This window comes from Leptonychotes weddellii, chromosome 7 (genome assembly GCF_054177405.1).
Source record: "Leptonychotes weddellii isolate Sample4059 chromosome 7, ASM5417740v2, whole genome shotgun sequence".
In the NCBI taxonomy this organism is placed as follows: Eukaryota; Metazoa; Chordata; class Mammalia; order Carnivora; family Phocidae; genus Leptonychotes; species Leptonychotes weddellii.
Genome location: NC_138375.1, coordinates 128,725,138 through 128,745,330, shown reverse-complemented (window position 1 = coordinate 128,745,330; position 20,193 = coordinate 128,725,138). Strand labels below are relative to the sequence as shown.

Below are 20,193 nucleotides of genomic sequence, written 5' to 3'. Positions count from 1 at the left end.
ATTTATTTATTTATTTATTTATTTATTTATTTTTAAGATTTTGTTTATTTGACAGAGAGAGAGAGAGAGAGGGAACACAAGCAGGGGGAGTGGGAGAGGGAGAAGCAGACTCCCCACTGACCAGGGAGCCTGATGCAGGGCTGGATCCCAGGACCCTGGGATCACTACCTGAGCCGAAGGCAGACGCTTAACGACTGAGCCACCCAGGCGCCCCTATACAACTCTTTTATTTTATTTGTTTATTTATTTATTTATTTTTAAGATTTTATTTATTTATTTGACAGAGACAGACACAGCGAGAGCAGGAACGTAAGTAGGGGGAGTGGGAGAGGGAGAAGCAGGCTTCCCGCAGAGCAGGGAGCCTGATGCGGGGCTTGATCCCAGGACCCTGGGATCATGACCTGAGCCAAAGGCAGACGCTTAACGACTGAGCCACCCAGGTGCCCCTATACAACTCTTTTAAATGAGTCAAGAAAGAAGGCAAACAAAACTTCTTTTAGAGCCTAAAGCACCAAATTTAGGATTGACCATGGGGTTCCAAAAGAAGAAAATACCCCTAGTATTATCCTTCATATGTCCCTAATATCACCAATAAAAGGATTTCCTAGAAAAATAAATTTGGAATTTAAAAATACTACTCATTTCACCAATATCTTGAAGAATCATAATTGATGTTAGTATAATAATGGCTCCAAAAAGTCCAATAAAAAAACTTCCTTAATTTATTTTACTCCGCATTTTTGAAGTTTATTTCATCAATGACACACCCCCATATTTTCAAAACACCTGTTAAGTGCCCTCAGAATTTGTGTTCTGGAGATGTTTTTAGTAAGGCTGGTCTATAATATGGTGGATTCATTGAGATAATACCAAAATATTTTGTTGGTACAAATTCCTAGTAGCTATCTTAAAACTATTGAATGGCAAGGCTGGTATTTTGGGAGCCATGATTCAGCTGAGTCAGAAAAATGAGTCATCCTGAATTAGATGGCTTTACCCTCTCATGTCTCTGTTGAGTACATCTTAATCCTATGATATAATTAGCTTGTCCCTCTAATTATGAGCTGTTAAAGAGGTTTCATGATTTTTTTTCAGACACCTGTGGACAGGTATAGGCTGCCTGACTTAGTAATACTGTTTTTGTAGAGTTGGCATTTTCTACATCTACTCTGACCAAAGTCTTTCAATGTCCATTTATTCTCAAAAAGACAAATTGAAGCAGGCAGGCAGATTAAGAGAAGGAAGAGGAAGCCATTGTAGAAGAAAGCCCACCCCCATACAGATCATACATTAGTCTAACATCTGGTTGTATTACCTGATCAATAATGGCTGACAGAGATTCCTTAATTCTGCCTGTCAGTAATTAACAGGAAATACCTTAATTATATGCCACTATTTTTAAAAATTATAAATAGCATAGATCAATCTTCTTTTCACTTCACTCACTTTGTGTCTTTATTCTTTATTATGCTATAAATTACTTCTGCCAAACAGATTTAAAGCAAAGCTTGGGCTTGGTTTTATTTTTATATCTTTATTGCTTGCTTTTTTTTTTTTAAGATTTTATTTATTTACTTGAGAGAGAGAGAGCGAGAGGGAGCACAAGCAGAGGGGAGAAGAAGAAGCAGGCTCCCCACTGAGCAGGGAGCCTGATATGGGGCTCCATCCCAGGACCCAGGACCTTGGGATCATGACCTGAGCCAAAGACAGATGCTTAACCTACTGAGCCACCCAGGCGCCCTATTGCTTGCTTTTGATTGCAAACTGGCAGATACTCATTATAAAGAATTCAAATAAAAACATCTAAAGTAAAAAGTAAATGCTCACCTTTTATTTGACCCTACTCTTCAAGTAATCAGTATTGATGGTTTGATGTGTATACTTTTAGATCTGGATAAACATTTACATTTGTATTCACTTATTCATATATACTTTTTATTTTCACAAAAATCTTATCATTACTAATAGTATGTTCCTAAAACTTGCTTTTTTTCCCCCTTAACTCTTCCATTTTGGTCTGTATAGATCTATCTCATTTATTTTCTGGCTCAACCCCAGGTAGTAAGTGGAGTCTTTTAGGACTGAGCCTTTAACCTGTGGGATCTGATGCTATCTCTGGGTAGAAAGTGTTGGAATTGAGTTGAATTCTTGGACATCTTACTGGTGTCCAAGAATTGCTTATTGGAAATATGGGGGAACCCACCCACCCTGCTGCAAGGTAGAATTGGGTCCAGAATAACTTTCACCATGTAGAGTACGAATCTTCATAGTCATGCATATGTATAAATGTATAGTATATATAATATCTATGTTTATATGTATGATGTATATAATAGACTTATATAACTTACAGTGATTTAATTATATATAAAAAAAGAATGTGTGGTTGCCTTCCTCCAAGTGTGGAGATTTTATCATACTTGTGTCTTTGTGCTCATGTATAAGAACTCAAGATCTTCTACATGATTTCCCAGCCAAAATGATTTTTATTAAGATATAAATTTGATCATGTCACCTCTCTCCCTAAAGCTCTTCATTGGCTTTCAGCTAAACTTAGACAATATCCCAAATCTCTAACACGGTCCATATGGCTCTCATCTATTCAACCCCTGCCAACTCCTACAACTCCATCTTGTGACACTCTCCCTATCACTCTCTGGTCTTGAGTTTCTTCAGTTTATTGAATGTGCCTTTGCATAGCTTCTTCACTTTGCCTAGAATACTCTTCTTCCCATTGATTTTTGGATAATCTTGCATGACTACCGGCCCCTAATGTTCCTTTGGCACCTTTTATTATTATTATTTTTTATTATTATTTATTCTTCTATTAGGATATTTATCATAATTTTGAGAGTATATGTATTTGTTGATTTAGTCAACAACCTATGTAATTTCTTTTTTCTTCTATTTTTTTAGTCCTTATTTATTTCTGCTCTAATCTTTATTATTTCCTTCCTTCTACTAGATTTGGACTTTGTTTTTCCTTTTCCAGCTCATTTAGTTGCAGGGTTAGGTTGTTTGAGATTTTTCTTTTTCTCCAGTTAGAATATACCTGTTAGGTCCCTCTGGTCTAATGTGTCGTTCAAAGCCACAGTTCCCTTGTCGATTTTCTGTCTGGATGATCTACTCATTGACTTCAGTGGGTGTTACAGTCCCTAGTATTATTGTTACAACCTATATAATTCCTTCCATTAGAATGTAAGTAAGTCTCATGAAGTTTTCACCACTATATCCTTAGCCCCTAGTGCATAATGGGTGCCTAATAAATAGCGTTAATAATAATCAAACAAGCCCTTATGAAGCTCTTTGTAACACTGCTCTAAGTGTGAGATCTACACACATTTAATCCTCACTGTGGTCCTAAATTGGTCTTACTATTATTCTCCTTTTATGGATGAAGAAACTGACACACAGAAATGGTTAAGTCACCTTCCCAAGGTCATACAGCTGGGAAGTGGCAGGATTAGGACTTGAATATAAGTAGCTGGGCCCCTGCATCTGTGCTTTCATCCAGTGAAGAAGTGTTTTGAAATGTTTAATATGAGAGCTTTAATACACGTCAATCCAAAAAAAAAAAACCCTCTCTGGAACAAAAGTGTAGCAACTGTCTGCCATTTCTGTAGTGTCCAAAGGATTCCTTATTAGTGTAAGACATGTTTGCTCTATTTGGGCTATTTTTGAGATATTTTATCACTGATCATTACCCTCATTATGTTCAAAACTATCATATAGCATAAATGTTAAAAAACAATACGGGTGTATTCATGACGGGAAAAATTTTGAGTTTAAAAATGAAAAGATCTAAGAAACAGATGATTATTTGTGGCATCACATTACACTGCCAGATTTCCCTCCAAAAAGGTTATATTGCTGTTCTTCACTTTTCATAGTTTATCAAGTGCCATTTCCCCACACTGTCCCTAACACTGAATGTGATTTGTCTTCGCTTTTTGGTCACTTTGATATTTGTTTTGAATGAAGATGGCAGTCTTTGGTTAAAGAGAAATCAAGTGCATGTGTATACTTGGTAAGTGCTTTTTTTAAAGAGCTTGGTGTTTAATAAACTTTGCATATATCATCTCACTGAGGCTTCACAACATTGTGTGTGTGTGTGTGCGTGTGCATGTGTGTGTGTGCAACTCACTGAGCAATTCTAAGATTCCATTCATCCGGAACTACTATGTTCTTAGTTGTATGTTTGAGCAAGAAGTATCCCACTTAATTTCTGCCCTTAAGGAACATGTAATTCAGTTAAATATGCCAGACGAACACTTAGGACTTAGAGGTGAATAGTGTAGAGCCACAGATGAGTCAGGACGAAACTATGGACTCTAGGCCACAAATGACAGATCATCAGCAGTATGTTTTGAGTACCATTATATGCAGGACACCAAGATAGGCCTTCAAAGGAACCAAGAGAGGAGAGGTAAAGTGCATATAATCAAGAAAAGCAATAGGCAGATGGAAGTCAGTGATGGCTGCAGATGCAAAATCTAATTAGACCTTGAAGAATGATTAGATTTAAAGAGATCGGGGTGTGGCTCTTCCAGCAAGGACCATAACATGAGCAAAGATATAGTGTTAAGAACGAATGGGACCTATTTTGGAGACTGAAGTTTTCTTTCCTTGTGAAAAATGATCCCGCAAATAAAATCACCTGGCTCTGTCCGAAATTTTAAGAGATTAGTTGGAAGTAATTAATAAAACACCATGTAATTCCTGTGTGGTAGAGCCATCAGGAATCATCTAGCAGTATTCACTAATAAGGTAATTTAAACTCATTTTCAAGGATGAGAAGAACTGAACACTGAAGGACTTCTTGATAGGATTCCATTTGGCCTCAACAGCATCCTGAGTGTTTTGCTACCCCAAGGCATATGGTGCATATTTATAGGGCTCCATATGAGGGTTTACATAAATTTAGCCTACAAGTTTGCCCTTAAGAAAGTAAAATAAGCAATTTGTTCTGAAAACCAAAAGAAGTTTTCCAAACCCTACCTCGGTGTATCTAGTCACCTACCACAAACACAGAATCCTGAAAGATGAATTCTGTAAATAGAAAAAGAGCTAACCAATCTTCTTTAGTGAGTTGACTTTTTCAAGACGTCAGTAAAACACATAAAGAGTGCCCAGTTTAGAACCAGCAATCTTCAGTCTCAAAGATTCATTACAATGTGTCAAAAGAAATCTGTGGATATTCCCTTGTGACCAGTGTGGGAGAGGAGATGATCCTCCTTTTTTTTTTTTTTTAAAGATTTTATTTATTTATTTGAGAGAGAGAGAATGAGAGAGAACACATGAGAGGGGATAGGGTCAGAGGGCAAAGCAGACTCCCTGCCGAGCAGGGAGCCCGATGCGGGACTCGATCCAGGGACTCCAGGATCATGACCTGAGCCGAAGGCAGTCGCTTAACCAACTGAGCCACCCAGGTGCCCCGATCCTCCTTTTTAAAACTTGCTCTCTAAATGGTGGAGTTTTCTTAACCTCCTATGTAAAATGAGGATAATGATATGATCTATTCCATACCTGGTCAAATTAGAGAGTATTTAAATGTATAGTGGTTTCCACACTGACCACATTTCCTAGACACCAACTGCAAGATACTTATGCTATGTTATTTTCCTTTTTCAGAGTGGATTAAATAAATTTGAGAGAACAAGGTAACCCCTAGGGAAAAGGGAAGGTAACTAACCTTCACTGGGTGTCTATTATATGCTCAGTGGCTTATAACACTCACTTTTTGGTTGAAAAGTAGTGTTCACCCATATGTGTAGGCTGAACCTATGTGTTACTCATAAATTCGAAAGGATTTTTAACAAGATAAGATATCTTGTTCGTATTAGAATATGCACAACAGGGGCACCTGGGTGGCTCAGTTGGTTAAGCAGCTTCCTTAGGCTCAGGTCGTGATTTTGGGCCCGGGATGGAGCCCCATAGCCATCTCCCTGCTCAGGGGGGAGACTGTGTCTCCCTCTGCCCATCCCCCCTGCTCGTGCTCCCCCCACTCTCTCTCAATAAATAAAATCTTTTAAAAAAAGAATATGCACCACAATTTCTGCTATCATTTTAGCCCTAATTTGAAGTAATAGGCTTTGACCTAATGTTACAGATTTAAGAGAGGGATAGAGCGGCACCTGGGTGGCTCAGTTGTTAAGCACCTGCCTTTGGCTCAGGTCATGATCCCTGGGTCGTGGGATCGAGCCCCGCATTGGGCTCCCTGTTCAGTGGGAAGCCTGCTTCTCCCTCTCCCACTCCCCCTGCTTGTGCTCCCTCTCTTACTGTGTGTCTCTCTCTGTCAAACAAATAAAATCTTTAAAAAAAAAAAAAGAGAGGGATAGAAAACTCCAGGGTTTTCACATCTGCTTGCTTGGTGACACACTGTAAGATCAAGTTGTTATTATGACCTTTGCTTGGGTAAATATAGGCAAGTTATTTTGGAAGTCGCGAAAATGGTATTATTTAAGCAAGGCTTTTTGGCTGTTACCCTTAAAGGAGGGATTTGCTTTTCGCTTGTATTAGAAATTGCTGTTCTCTGATGGCTCTCCATGATTAGCTTAGCGCTTGTTGGACACTTAAAGTATTTCTTATCAGGAAGATATAATTGGATCCTCCTACGTTTTGTGTCTTCAGATGTATCTCTGAATGGCCACCTGAGAAAGCATTCTGCAGAAACACTTGCTAATGGATTTTTCTTATCCTAGGTTTGCTTCTAATGCAGCAATAATCACATATGCTTTTTATCCCCAAACACAGCAGAGCCCTTTACAAACTAAATGTAATTCTGAAATCTCTTGCCCCATCTCAGCTCTGAGAGCTGCTCTCTCTGGTCTTAGAGCAAGGAAAGGGAGTGATCCAGGGCTCCAGGATGAGGCAGGACTGGGAGGGCCAGGGAATTGTTTTCCCTTGGAAATGCTAATCTCCTAGTCTTTAAGCTGAATGCAAATAAGTACTTCAGGAATGAACCATTCTGCCCTGGGCCATAGTTCAGGCTTTACCTCCATTTTCTTTTGTCCACATTCAGGGAGATCCTTTTGCAATGCAACCAGGAGACAAGTTTTAGTTAAGGAGAAGAGTGAAAATTGGGCTGAAGAAAAATCAGTGGAACTAGGTTCTTCTATATAAAAACATCAATATTCCTTCGTTGTTTTCCTCTTCCTCTCCTGATTTCCAGAACCATTCATTAATGTTGCCTGCTTTTTTCATTTTGTAAAAATGGAATCACGTAGTACGTACTATTTTGTGTCGGCTTCTTTTGCTTAAAATTATGTTTGAGAGTCACCCAGAGTTTGGATATAGTGGTAGTTCATTCATTTACACTTGTTGAAAGTACTGTATTATATGACTAGGTCATAACTTATTTGGAGTGAGATTCTTACTGGGTGAACACATCCTGTGTAACCACAAATGAAGTCAAGAGGTAGAATGTTACTAGTACTCCCGAAAGAAGCCTCTCACATCCAGGCATTCCCTTTCCCGTTACTTTCCTGATTGCCAATAGCATGAATTAACTTTACCCGTTTTAAAATTTTTATGAAAATGGAGTCATGTACTCTGTATTACTCAGAGCAAGCTTCTAGGTTTTGGAAAGAGCCATAGTTAATTTGGTTACACCGGTGAATAGCGTTATTACATGGTATGGATATACTGTAGTTTATTCACCTCTTCTACTGTTGAGGGATATTTATTTAGGTTGTTTCTAGTTTTTTATAATTACAAATCTTGTGGCTGTGAACATTTCTTGTACCTATCTTTTGATACACACATAGCTGCCTTTCTCTCGATTATATAACTGGCATAGAATTGTGGGAACTAGGGTTATTTTTTTTTTACCTATTTTAGTTTTAATAGATACTGCCAAGCAGTTTTCCATATTAATTATACCAATTTACACTTTCACCAGCATTGTGTGAGAGTTCTCATTGTCCTCCATGCTGATAAACACTTGGCCTTGTGATTATTTTTAATTCTAGACATTTGGGCTGAATAGTAGCATCGCGTTATAATTTTATTTGCATTTCTCAATTACTAACAAAGTTGTGTCTTTTCCTATATTTATGGGTCATATGGCTATTGAGAATGATTAATTTTCACTTATTTATTTATCTTTTGGTTATTGGAGTCAATTTTATTGCAGGCGCTACTCAGCTCTCCACGATGCTTTTGTCCCTGCAAACCCAGACATATGAAAAATTTGCCAAAGCTTACTCTTTTATAGCGATCTAACAGGTGTATAATTAAAAGATAGCAGAAGACACTTTGGCTAACCTTGGGGAGTGCTACACCACCAGCCGCATTCTCAAATTGCTACTTGCTCAGTGAGTCCATCCCATCCTGACAAGGGCTATAAAGGAAAATACATTTGCTGTTAAAGAAGAGGGAGAGTGAGGGGCGCCTGGGTGGCTCAGTAGGTTGGGTGTCTGCCTTCAGCTCAGGTCATGATCCCGGGGTCCTGGGATTGAGCCCTGCATTGGGCTCCCCGGTCAGTGGGGAGCCTGCTTCTCCATCTCCCTCTGCCCCTCCCCCCACTCATACTTCCTCTCTCTCTTAAATAAATAAATAAATAAATAAAAAAGAAGAGGGAGAGCAAGGAGATGGGGAGGGGCTATTTTAGATAGGTTTACTGGGAAAGTCTCTTTGAGGAGGTATTTGATGTGAATGTCCTGGAGGAACTGGCCAAGTGAAAACGGATTCATTTGGACTGTATTGTGCATGTGGTGCCCGTGATAGGATGCGATTGCAGTGCTATGATGAGGAAGGGAATGTGACGTTTGTCTTTAGCATATAACTGGCTGCTGGGTCAACAAGGGTCTTTAGGAGGTGAATGTGGAGGAGCAAGGAGACCTCTCCCAAAGGAAGGGCTGGTAAACGATGCTAACTCCACAGTTGAGCGATGATGCTGGTGGCTTGACGGGGTGTTAGTATGCCGGAGAGGGACCAGGTTCTGGATACATCTTGAAGATAGACTCCAAGTACTTGGGAAAAGATGATGCGATGCAGAGAGAAGGGAAGGGACTGAAGCCTGGGCAAGAGGGTTAGTGGGACTCGAATTTTACTGACCAGAAAAACTGGGGGAGCCTGGCATGGGAGGGTGGACTAAGGAGTTGCCTTTGGAAAATGTTAGGTTTGAGATACCTATTAGACATCAAAGTGGAAATGTGAGTGGGCGGTTTATACAGGAGTCTAGAGCAGAGACGAGGAGTCAGGCAGAGAGGTGAATGTGGGAATCAGTTGAAGTTTAATCAAAGCCACAGACTTTGGTTGAGAGACTTATGGATGAGTAAACGTTGGAAAGAGGGACGGGAGAGGAGGCAGGATTGAATCCTGGAACACTCCAATATTTAGATGTTTGGAGGAGGAGGAGTCAGCATAGGAAACTAAAATAAAGTGGCCCATCAAGTTGGAAGAAAACAAGAGTGTTTTTTTTGGAGACCAAGTGAAGAAAATATTTGAAAAAAGAGAAAAGGAAGCAGCTGTGTCAAATGTTGATGAAAAAGGGAGTGAAATGGTGTTTGGTGACATGGAGAGCCTCAGTGATGTCCACAGGAGTGAGGACTGAATCCTTATTGGAGTGGGTTGAGGGGAGATTCTTAAATTCTTCCATCAGCATATTTCATCCATTTTCCGGAGTTCTGTTGACAAGTTAGGAAAGGAACCATGTAAGCAGTGGAGCTATTTCTTGTCCTATAAATAAAGACCATTAATAAATTTAATTCTGTGCAAAGATTAAGAGGAAAAAGTGTACAAAACAAAATAGCTTTCCCAGTACTCGACCATTGCATACATAATTAGATGTTCTTTCCAAATATCAAACAATGAACATCAGCTATCTAGAAACGCTTTTTGGATTTTTTTCTTTTAAGGAACTAGTTCTGCCGCTTGTTTCTATTTCATGCGTTTTTCCATTTCTGACTCATCTCATGCCCTGTGTGCTTGGTGTAATGAATACAGTTCTACACCTTACATTTCCAGACATTCATTTGTAGTGTGCGGTACTTTCTAGGTTTCAAAGCCTTTTCTTCCTCACCCTCTGCCTCCCTTGAACTTTGTGCTGCTACAGGCAAGGCGACTGCTGCTTTCCAAACTGGGAAACTGAGGCTCAGCAGCTAAGCTGGGTCCGAAACCCAAGTGTTCCGACTCCCACCATTTTGGGCTTTCTGTTACGCCACCCTCCCTCCCCCTGTGTGTCTGCTTCCACGTGAAGCTTACCACAGTTCTTGAAAGTCAGACTTAAATTTCATGTTGGCTTTGGCAGGATGATCTTAAAATTTCATTTCTTTTTTTTAAAGATTTTTATTTATTTATTTGACAGAGAGAGACACAGTGAGAGAGAGAGCACAAGCAGGGGGAGTGGGAGAGGGAGAAGCAGGCTTCCTGCGGAGCAGGGAGCCCGATGCGGGGCTCGATCCCAGGACCCTGGGATCATGACCTGAGCCGAAGGCAGACGCTTAACGACTGAGCCACCCAGGCGCCCCTAAAATTTCATTTCTTTATACTCACTGAATAATTTAAAAATGTACTTTCTTTAATTTCACTATCAATACCATTTGCAATCATTTGTTTGAAAGTATGTATTGGTGATGGATGTTACCTAGACTTACTGTGGTGATTATTTTGGCAACCTATGCAAAGATTGAATTGTGTTGTACACCTGAAACTGGTACAATGTCACATGTCAATTATATCTCAATAACAAAATACATACTGTACATTGGATATGAGCTAGGCATTGTTCTAGTTTCTGGATACAACATGGGAAAAAAGACAGGATCTTGACTATTATGGACTCTGCAATCCAAATGCAGAGGTTTTTTTTCAGTGGAGGGTGAATTACCAAATGTCATCCTTCTTGGATCAGTTGGAGGGAGATTTTTGGTGAGCAGCCTTATTGGGGAAGTCATTTGTACTATATGCTTGAGGTCATTGATTTGGCTTGGTCACTGGTTCAGGTGAAGCCCATTCATGAATTTTCTAAAATAGTATATAGTTGTAGTGATTAGAACATGACACCATCTTTGAAATTGATTTGGGTTGCTCATTGTACAAGGCATGGATGGTATTGCTCTTGAAAAGTTTAAGGACGGAGCACCTGGGTGGCTCAATCGTTAAGCGTCTGCCTTCGGCTCAGGTCATCATCCCGGGGTCCTGGGATCGAGCCCCACATTGGGCTCCCTGTTCAGCGGGAAGCCTGCTTCTCCCTCTCCCACTCCCCCTGCTTGTGCTCTCTCTCTCACTGTGTCTCTCTCTGTCAAATAAATAAATAAAATCTAAATAAATAAATAAATAAATAAATTTAAAAAGAAAAGCTTAAGGACTAGGATGTTGACATACTTTAAAGAAAATGCATGAAAACCATTTCTGTTTAGAGATTTTGCTAAATCAAGACAGCAGGCTTACAACATACCATCTAATGATATGTTTTATTTATTGAGTATCAGGTTTGTGGCGAATGCTTTGTAAGAAGAACCATCTTATAATTCTTGGAGGGAGGCATTATCTTCATCATCTCCATTTTAAAATTGAGGGACTGAGCCTTAGAGAGATATTACATAATTTATCTACGAAGTATCAGAGTTAGAATTTGAGCCTTTGAGATCTAATTCCTCAGTTTTTGCTCAAACCATTATGTTGTAATCCTCATAGCGAAAGACACCTGAAGCCTTACATTGTCAATTTGGAAAGGTTAGTGATGCATGGGTAGGGCTTGATTTCCCTAAGAAACTTAGAGACATTGAAAGCACTAGCAATACCAGGGTATCACAGAGAGTCCCAAACTCCTTATGTTTTTGCAATTGTAATACCACTCCTTTGTCTAGGCATTTCAGAAAGCAGAGTTGACCCTTGAACAGCATGGGTTTGAACTACACAAGTCTACTTTTACTTATTACTTTTTAAAAATAAATATAGGACAGTACTATCCATGTACAGTATTATCGATGTATTTTCTCTTCCTTATGATTTTCTTAATATTTTCTCTAGCTTCCTTTAAGAATACAGTAATTCCTATAAGAATACAGTGTATAATATGTATAACTAACAATTATGTGTTAAGTAACTGTTTATGTTATCGGTAAGGCATCCAGTGAAGGATAGGGTATTAGTAGTTAAGTTTTGGGAGGGTCCAAAGCTGTATGTGAATTTTTGACTGTGCTGAGGGTCAGTGCCCTTAACATCTGCATTGTTCATGGGTCAACTGTATTTCAAAAAATAGGTGCAATCCATTGAGAAGATCGGAAAACTGAGGAAAGTCCACATTTTGGAAGTCTAGTCTACTTCTTTCACAAAAATCTGTGGTTGATACATCTGAAAACTGAAAACCACTCCATTTGGAAGTTTACATAATTACATGTAAGTGTGGCCTTCACCCTTGCTTTCATTTTATGATTGACTGCTTAGCATTAGTGGCCTCCAACCTTTAGTTTTTTGTTGTTGTTTTCACCAACTTGTTAGGAGTGGGTAAAATTCTGATTTTGCCTTGCCAGGCTTTCACTTTGGAGGCTAACTTCAAACCTTACAGAAATCTTTCAAAGCCTTCTCTAGATCCCTCCAAGCAAGCCACTGATGAAGACAATGACTATCATGCTTTTTATGTAGAAGAATGGGCAAGTTTGGCTTTGGTGAATTGTATAAGGCATTTTTGTCTACATAATCTCATTCATGTTCTTGGCCTTTACTATCTTCTGGACAAGGGGCTAATTGGCTTTCAATGATACATTATCTAATAAATCCCTATAAAAGGACACTTTTTCATAGCTACTCAGCCATGTTTAAAAATGCTTCATACATCATGGAGAGAAGAGCTTGTTGCATTTGTAGATCTTGAGCAAAAGTTCCTTGTGGATCTTGTTCGAGGTGAACCGGGCCAAAGACAAGTAAAAATTTGAAGAATTTAAATAACACAGTTAACCAACTTTATTATATATCTCTGTTTGAACCCAATAAAGAGGAATACATGTATTTTCCTCTTCTGTTTCTAAAGTGTGTGCAAAATTTAATTATATACTTGGCCTGCAAAAAACATTAACATTTTTTCTTAAACTGGAACACTTGTAGGACACATTCTGACCAAAAAGCCAAAATATTAGATTTCAATGGTAAAACAAAATAATAAAAACCACTTAGAATTTGAAAAAAAAAAATGCCTTTCCAAGATTACAAATGCTTTAGCAATTAATGCAAATGAAGCTCTCTTCACTGAAAAATCTCCATGATGTGAATAGAGCTGTACTCAGAGCAAAAATCATGACTTTAAATGGTTTTGTTTTTTAATTTTAATGCAAATGACTCAAACTCTTAACTTGGGAAACTAGGAAAAGAATAACAAAATAAACCACAAATGAAAGTCAGAGAGCAAGAAATTAATAAATATAAGGCAGACTTGGCTCTATTTTTAAAAACCTACCACTACAATCTACAGATATGCTGGACTTCATCAATTAACCCCCCCCGCAAATTTTTTTTTACAAAGACACTTAATGGATAGGCTTGCCAGATAAAATACCGCACACTAAGTCAAATTTGAATTTCTGAGAAACAACACATCATTTGGGGTGGGGGATATTTCAAATGATGTCCCAAATATGGGACATACCTGTACAAAATATTTTTTATTGTTTATCTGAAATTCACATTTAGCTGTGTGTCCTCTATTGCTATTCGCTAAATCTGGCAATGTTACCAATGGAAGAGAACAGTTCTTTAAGTTTGAGACTCTAGATGAATTAGATCATTTCATAAGAGAATTAAAGGGACACAAATTGCTTCAAGAGGATAAAACCCAAACTGAACAAAGAATTGATGCTGAATGAAAAAGGATACTAAGTATCTGTCATCAGAAAGGCATTAGGAATTCTGCTTTCACCCTTGGAGGAGTAACAGGGACCAGATTTAACCTTTTGCAGTAAAACTGGACAAAGTATATGGCACAGCTATTTTTAGATACTGGACCACGGTCAGCACACACCATGATCCTTGAGACAAGGGAGACAATGAGGTAAGCCCTAAGATCTTGGCTTATTGCTTGGAGGAAATATTCAGACACAGGCACAGGGATAAGAAACCCAAGAAAGACAAAGCAAGTCTTGCTTAGTTGTGGAGGATGGGGAATGGAATTTGGGGGTGGAGGGTGCAGGGGCGGAAACAACCGGAAGTTGCAATGCAGAGTTCCAGAAATGAAGGTCCTGCAGAGAAGCAGAAGCTCCAAGACCAATATAGTGTTCAGTTAAGGTTTTACTGAGAGGGCGTGAAGAGAAACTCCACAAAGCGAGACAAAGAAGGACTGGGGATTACATCCTCAGGGATTCCTGGAGTGTGAAGGGTCAGGAAGAGCACCCAAATTACGGTTAGTCTTACTGATGACTACAGGTGTGGAAATCTTAGATGGTATATATACTTTTAAAAGATTTTATTCATTTATTTGACAGAGAGAGAGAGAACAAGAAGAGGGGAAGGGCAGAGGGAGAGGGAGAAGCAGGCTCCTCGCTGAGCAGAGAGCCCGATGTGGGGCTCTATCCCATGACCTGAACCAAAGGCAGATGCTTAACTGACTGAGCCACCCAGGTGCCCCTTAGATGGTATATTTAAGATTATATAAAGAAATACCTTATGGCCAAATGAGATTTATTCTAGGCATGCCAGGATGCTTTAAATTATTTTAGCAAATAATTTAATCAAATGGGACTTATTCAAGGAATACAAGGACAGTACATTAGTAACTCTATCAACTTAGCATGTATTCTTTGCAGAAGCTCAAAAACAATTAGGAAGAAATGGAAAACTCCTAAATATAGAAAAACAGGGGTGCCTGGCTGACTGGATAGGTGGAACATGTGACTCTTAATCTCAGGGTTGAGTTTGAGGCCCTTGTTGGGTGTAGAGATTACTTAAAAGTAAAATCTTAAGGGGCACCTGGGTGGCTCAGTTGGTTAAGCATCCAGCTCTTGATCTCAGGTCTTTTTTTTTTTTTTTTATTTGAGAGAGAGAGAGAGAGACAGAGACAGAGAGAGCATAAGCAGGGGGAGAGACAGAGAGAGAGGAAGAAGCAGACTCCCCACTGAGCAGGGAGCCTACGCAGGGCTCCATCCTGGGACCCCGGGATCATGATCTGAGCCGAAGGCAGACGCTTAACCATCTGAGCCACCGAGGTGCCCCTTGATCTCAGGTCTTGATCTCAGAGTGGGGAGTTCAAGCCCTGTGTTGGGCTCCATGGCCTACTTAAAAAATAAAAAAGTCAAAATAAAATCTTAAAAGAAAACCAAACCAGTATTAGACATAAATAGCAACTACCACATTAAATACTAACTGTATTCTCTTTAAATTTGGGGGGGTGATGGTGTTTGTCATTTTTTTTTCCAAATTTTTTGAAGATTCTAATTAATGCAGTAAGATAATAGATAAACTGCATTTGTATTAGAAGAGACACAGTTACCGTCCATTATATGCAGAAAACATGACCATATGCCTAGAAAGTCAAATGGACCTCAGTGAACTAGTGTTCAAACTAATAATAAAGTTCACAAAGGTGTTTGGAAGCAAGGTGAATATCTAGATAGTTTAATTATATCAGCAATAAATAGTTAATTAACATTAACTTTTTAAATCTCATTAATGATAGCAACAACAGCTGTGGAAAGTCTCAGACTAGATGTAATAAGAAATGTAAGTCTTCGTGAAGTCAGGGATGTCATTTTGTCCAAAGAGATTTAGGGCTGAATAAATGTAGCATTCAGGAGGGCATCTTTCTTAAATTCGTATTATCAATCTTCTGAAACTCCCATCATAACCCTAATGTAGTTTTGGTGGGAAGTCAGTAGAAGGGAACTTGTCAAGGTGTTTTTTGTTGTTTGTTTGTTTGTTTTAAGATCACTTGAAAGACTATATGTGGAAGATTACTCAAACACTTTAAAGAAATTTCAAAAGATTGAACAATTTTTGAAAGTGATTCTATTGTGGACTTACCTTACTAGATATTAAGAAGTTCTATAATAATATAATCAAAACACTGTGGCATTGGTGCATAATGGACAACTAAACCAATGAAATGTAAAGAGGGCCCATTAAGATTAAAAAAAAAAAAAGATTTCATTTGAAATATATGGAGCAGGAACGTATTTCATAATAAATGACGTTAGGACAATTGGATTTCTCTCTGAAAATAAAAATTAAATATCTACCTCATACCAAACTGTAAAAATAAATTCCATTGAATTAAAAGTCTAGATGTAAAAAATAGAAAAATGAAAATACTGAATGCAATACTTTATTATTTTCAGGTAACTAAAGCCTTTTAAGTCTGAAATAGAACTCAGAAATCATAAAGAAAAACATTAAGATGTATTGCTATATGAAATTTTAAAAGCATGGTATGGTAAAAAAAAAAACCACACAATAAATAACATTAACAAATAAATGACAGATCAAGGAATAACCTTTGAGTAAGTACATTTATGATAACTATATATTTTAATATCATATCAGTTATATGTAAAGAGTTTTTACAAATCAGTGAAGTGGAGACAATACCCAATAGGAAACTACACAAAACTTATGAACAGGTGATTTGGAAGAGTAAATTCAGATAATCAAAGTTCAATGAGAATATTCTAAACTTTGCTGATAATGTTAAGATTTGAATTCAAATGAGATATGATTTTTCATGTTTTATCTATTGTATTTCTAGTCACTTAATAACTTATAATACCCAGGCATGGTGGCGTTATGGGAAAATAAGAATTTTCATGCACTTTAATGCTTATGAATTACTACATTTTAGAAGACAATTTGATACTATTCATCACATTTGAAAATATTTCTGCTTTTTGATAGAAAAATACTATCTCAAGCGTTTATTATATTGAAACTTTTCTACTGACCAGCACAAGTACCACCCGGATTCTTCAGTCACCTTCCTCTTCTTGGTCTTGAAGTCCCTGTACCCTAGGATCCATCTCCTGGGTGGCCCCCTTTCCAGTTTTTGGTTTTATGGGCCAGATGACTGCCCCACATTCTTTTAGATGAATCCGTAACTCCATGGTTCCTAGAATCTTTTGCAGTCAGAAAATTTTTTCTTCTTCCCTACTATTATTCCCTTGTATATGATTTCTCAGAACCAAACCCTCTACCATCAACCTCTAAATATGATGTTTCTAGCATTAAAACTAAGCCTGGAGGTCCTCTATTCATCTGAAACCCAGCTCAGAGTGGCGCCTGGGTGGCTCAGTCATTAAGCGTCTGCCTTCAGCTCAGGTCATGATCCCAAGGTCCTGGGATGGAGCCCCGCATCGGACTCCCTGCTCACCGGGAAGCCTGCTTCTCCCTCTCCCACTCCCACTCCCCCTGCTTGTGTTCCCTCTCTCGCTGTGTCTCTCTCTGTCAAATAAATAAATAAAATCTTAAAAAAAAAAAAAACCCAGCTCAGAAATAAATCATGTGATGCCTGAGATGGGTATGTCCCTAGTACTTCCAGTTATTATTAAACCCCTGGTAAAAATACATTTAATCATTATATTTCACATATTTTAAAATGCATAATTTTTTCTTCATTTAGCATCCCTGGAATCATGACATGCCTAAAAATCAATGGCATATTGTAATTGGCAGTGTTTTTTTCTTTCTTAGTAGGACATAAGGTAATAGTGCATCTCATAATCAGTGGTATTTTAGTTTCGATAAAATTCAGTTGTTATACATAGTTTAATGAAACTATCAATCCAGTGTTATTTTATTTTGCTAATGAGATATGTCACATGGAACTACATTAGAAACCTCGCTATTATGTTTAATTCATCATTATTATTATTTATCATTATTAACCTCTCCTTAATCTGTTACCTCATCAGTGTTTTAGGAGATTTTTTTCTTCCTTTGAAAGCTGATTTTTACCAAGAGTAGGTATTTGCCACTTGAAAATCTGCTTTGGGATTATTTGTGACCTTGACGTGAAAGTAAGTTCTGGTTTTTCAGTATCATTTTATTTAGCATTATTGTATTTAGATTGTTGCTTCATTTTCTCTCTTTCCCCTATCCTGCCAAACTTTTGTTCCCTTACTTTGGAAAGATTGCCAGGAACTGAGATTCAGATAAAAGTGTTTTGAGATTGGCTAAATCCCGGTAAGGCTATTTAGTAGCTAAATAGACTGGGCAGGTTGTTGAAATTCTCCTGGCCTCAATGTTCTCATTTGTAAAAGTCTGTTCACTGCAGTGTTCTTGGGAAGAGAGGCTAAGGTAATAATACCTGTGGACGTACTTGCTAAACTCTGAAACTATGACATTTCGCGGAAGAATTGATAGTCTCAGAGGGCACCTTCAATAATAGCTGGTTTTAACTAATTTCCTAGGCAATGACGCAAGGCACCCCACATACTGAGTTAATCTAGGATGCGTTCCTTTAGTCCTGCTATAGCTCATTATTGTGTCTTCTCATGCCTGATGGTCTCTGCTCTAGTGTTCAGATAGCCTAGAGAAATGGAGTTACATCACGGTTATAGCACGAGCCTCCGAGAAAGTCAGGGGAAATTTACCTTGCTCATAAACTAGGTTGCTCGATCTTCAACAGATCAATAGCTTCCCCGGCATATGGTGTTCATTCTGTGCATATTTCTCAAGTGAACATTCTGCTTCTGTAATCTTGTAATCAATCTGCAACCACAGGATCAAGTACAAATTGCTAACCAATGCAGTGCTCTATTCACTGCAATATTCTATGAACAATGGAGCTGTAAGTCTGGGAGAGACTTGAAGTCAATCCGTTTGGATGTAATCACATCCAAAGCATCTAAGACAAATCATAATTTAGTCTATTCTTAAAGACCTCCCGAGGTGATTTTCCAACCTCTCTGAGGAACACATTCCAATATTTAGCAAATGATACTGTCACTGAATGCTCCTTTGTGCCCCAATGAAATTTCTCATGCCACAGAGTAACTTTTTTGTTATTTTTGTTTCTACCTCAGTCAGATGAGGTCATACAGACAGCATACCATCTATTTGAGCTTATCACTCACCTTCTACAACCCCTTTCACAAAGAACTCCCTCTTGCCTGCAAAGTAACATTCAAATTCCTCAGCATGCCATCCAAGTCCCGGTCAGAATCTGCCATGGGTTATATTCATAGCATCTGTTCCTGACATGCTCCTTCACGTATTTTTTGTTTAACTTTGCTAAAGTTCTTTCCGAATCCAAGAATTCCATGTTTCTTTAAAATGTCTGGGCTTCGCACATATCAAAATGTCTTGGAAAGTCTCTTCTTCTCATTTCCACTGTGGGCTTTTACTTTTATTTCCAAAGTCAGCTCAAATGTTACCTCCTCTGGGAAGCTTCCCTCAGCCTCCACGTGGGCGGTAGCATTGCCCTCTTGCCAAACTTCAATTACAGTATTTGGTTATTTCAGATGATCTTGCTTCTTGAGTGTTTGCTTGCTGTTCCTCACTTCTCACTAGACTGTGAGGATTGAAGGCTGGGGATGAGTCTTCTTATGTACTCTTTGTGAACAATCGCTGGCATGTAGTAGGTGATTAATAGATGAGTGGAAGGAAGGAGGGAAGGAAGGGAGGAGGGAAGGAAGGAAAGAAGGATGGATGGGAGGGGGGGATGGAGGGAGGGAGGATGGAAGGAAGGAGGGAAGGAAGGGAGGAGGGAAGGAAGGAGGGAAGGAAGGACTGTCACCATACCCTCCTATTATCCAGGGAACCAAAAGGTTTTCTTTGCCATACATAAGGAGGAATAGGAATACAAAAACATGAAAGACCTGCCAAGAGCATCAACATGCTAAGTATCTATAAAATTTATCCTTATTCAAGTTAGCATTATCAGAAATTGCTGAAGGACAATTGCAAGTATGTTTATCTCTTTGAGAGACGTCATGATAGGTCCCCATTTGCCATCCCTAATGTGAAAAAACTTCACTAAGCCAGAACGTCAAGCACTGATGTGTAATTATCAAAGAGTGATTTTTCCATTAGCTTTTCAGTACGCATCAGCAGGACGTTTTGCGAAAGCGTATGGATGTTGGCAGCCAGTGATGCTCAGGCAGGCTACTAGTACCATTGGAGACTCCGATGGCCAGAGCTGAAAGACCGAGGCTCTCCTTACAAAATGCAGTGATGTTGGCGTAGAATTGTGATATAAATGACCCGTATGACATCGTGAGGTTTTCCTGATGTTATTAACACATCAAAAGTATAACTTCCCAGTAACTT

General features: G+C 38.6%; 1 long non-coding RNA gene across 2 annotated transcripts in view; it reads left to right on the top strand.

The window, feature by feature from the left end:
* The window catches only part of LOC115937121 (uncharacterized), a 275,150-nt gene that overhangs the window by 231,750 nt on the left and 23,207 nt on the right, over positions 1–20,193 (top strand). For both annotated transcript variants that reach the window (XR_014147283.1, XR_014147282.1), the window contains exon 3: positions 12,209–12,345. This is a non-coding gene — a long non-coding RNA (uncharacterized LOC115937121). The remainder of the gene's footprint in view (positions 1–12,208; positions 12,346–20,193) is intronic.